The following is a 2,500-nucleotide window of genomic DNA, read 5'->3' on the forward strand; positions in this document are numbered from 1 at the left end:
TCCTGTCCTCCTCCCTTCACCCAAATCCCTACATCTCCCAGTTCCTCTCACACTTTCCCCCCTCCCTCTCTTCTCTCTCCCCAGTACTCAACCCAAACCCAAACTACTCTCCCCACTCGCAGCGAAATCAGGATCTCATTTAAGGGGGGATGGGGAGGGGGGAAGGCTGAGGGGGGTAAGGGGGAGCTATCTTGACCAAACCCCTAATGTTGATGTAAATAATGATAGAACCTTTCAGGAAATTTGCAAAAGGAGGGGGCACGCACCCTCACCCTTTCTCCCCCCATCTCCTGGTTATATCATTGCTCCCTTCCCTCGATTCCCCTTAACCCATTCAACTCCGATGACAAGATGTCTTGTCATTTGGTCAAATAAAACAAAAAATCATAAAACACCAAAATGTTTGATCAAACACCAGAAAAATATGACGTCAGTCCTCGCTTCGCTCGCAGCGAAGCGAGGACTGACGTCATATTTTTCTGGTGTTTGATCAAACATTTTGGTGTTTTATGATTTTTTGTTTTATTTGACCAAATGACAAGACATCTTGTCATCGGAGTTGAATGGGTTAACTTCCTCTCCCTTCCTTTCCCCCCCACCACGTTCCCCCTACAACCTCATCTCCCCTTCACTCCGCTCCCTCACTTTCTTTCGCCTCTCCCAGCTCCTCCTCTACCCTCCTCTCCCCACCTCCTCCTCTACCCTTCTCTCCTCCTCCTCCTCCTCTTCCTCCTCTACCCTCCCCTCCCCTCCCCTCATCTTCCTCCTCCTCTTCCCTGAGTCTTTTTCCCCTCACTCATGTTGTGTCTTCCTTTGGACTGCCGCCTCTGAGTGTCCTCTCCCTCCCTTACCTCCTCCCTCCTTTACCCCCTCCCTCCCTCCTCCCTTCCTCCCTCCTTCCTCCCCTCCCTCTTTCGTTACATCCCTTCCTTCCTCCCCTCACTCCCTCCATCCCCCCTCCTTCTCCACTTTTCTCCCTCTATCTCTCCCTATCCCCCTCCTTTTTTCTTCCCTCCCTCCTTCCCTCCCTCCTCACCCACACCCTCCCTCCCTTTCTCCCTCCCTCCTCCACTCACTTCCTCCATCGTTCCCTCTCTCCCTCCATCCTTTCCTCCCATCATCCCTCCCTCCCTCCTTCCTTTCTGTCACTCATTGCCTCCTTACCTCCCTCACCCTCCTCTCCTCCTCTTCCTCCCTCCCTATGACTCTCCCTCCTACTCTCCCCTTCTCCCCTCCTCTCCCTCCACTCTTCCCTCTTTTCTTCTCTCTTCTTCACCCTCCCTCCCTACTTTCCTGCTTCTCTCCATCCCATTCTCTCTACTTCTCTCCCACCATTCCTTCTATACTCTTCTCCCATCCTCTTTTTCCTTCCTCCTCCTCCTCCCCCTCCCCTCCTTTCCTATTTCCTCCCTACTCTCTGCCACCATCTCCTACCTTCCAACCACCCTACCACCCTCCTGTCCCCCTCTCTCTTTCCTCCTTCTTCCTACCTCCCTCCTCTCTCCTCCTCCTCCTTCCTCCTCCTCCTTCCTCCTCCTCCTCCTCCTCCTCCTCCCCCTCTTCTTCCTGTTGTCCGTGACGGCCGGCAATCGATGGTCCCAGAAGCGACTCTTTCCATTTCACACCGAATTACTCCCGCAATCCTCTACTCGCCAAAAGACTCCCTCACTCCTCTCCCGCCTTCATTCCCCTCCCTCCCTCTCCCTTCCACACCCCCATCCCCTTCCCCCTTCCTCCCTCTCTCCTCTCTCTCCCCATCTCCGTACCATCATCTCCCCCATCTCCCTCCTTCATATGCTACTCCTCCTTCTACTCCTTCTTCTCTTTCTCATTTTCGTCCTCTTTCGTCTACTCCTCCTTTTCCTACTTCTCCTTCCCCCTCCTCCTCCTTTCCTCCCTTCTTCCGACTCCTTCACCTCTTTCATCTCTATTTTTCACCCTCCTTCATATACTCCTTCTTTTCTTCCTTTTTTCCTCTCCCTCTTCCTACTCCTTCTCTCCCCCTCATCTTCCTTAATCTTCTTTCTTCTGCTCTTTCTTCTCACACACTGTCACCCCCCCTAATCCTCTTTTCCTTCCCTTCTTATACTCCTCTTCCTCCTCCTTTTTTCTCCACACTCACTCCTTCTCTTCTTCATTCTCCTTTTCCTCCCCTTACTCCTACATCTTCATCAACCTCATACTATTCTTCTTCCCAACCTTCTCCTGTTTCCCTTCTCCACCATCCCCCAAACTCTCTTCTTCCTCTCGACGGAGCTCGGAATCCAACGCAATACGTCTTAATGGTCAGCCGGAGGGATCTTGAGGTCGCCTCAAAGAAGAGTCTCCCGAATAAGAAGAGTCTGAGATTCTTCGGACCATCGAAGGTCCTCGACCACCAGTGACATCATGTCAATTGTCTTTCTTGTTCTTGCAGTCGGAGGGACCTCTAGGTCGCTCCGAAGAAGAGTCTCCCGAAGAAGAAGAGTCTGAGACTCTTCGGATCATCGAAGGCCCTCGA

This window comes from Oratosquilla oratoria, chromosome 5 (genome assembly GCF_046742065.1).
Source record: "Oratosquilla oratoria isolate Oo_2021 chromosome 5, ASM4674206v1, whole genome shotgun sequence".
In the NCBI taxonomy this organism is placed as follows: Eukaryota; Metazoa; Arthropoda; class Malacostraca; order Stomatopoda; family Squillidae; genus Oratosquilla; species Oratosquilla oratoria.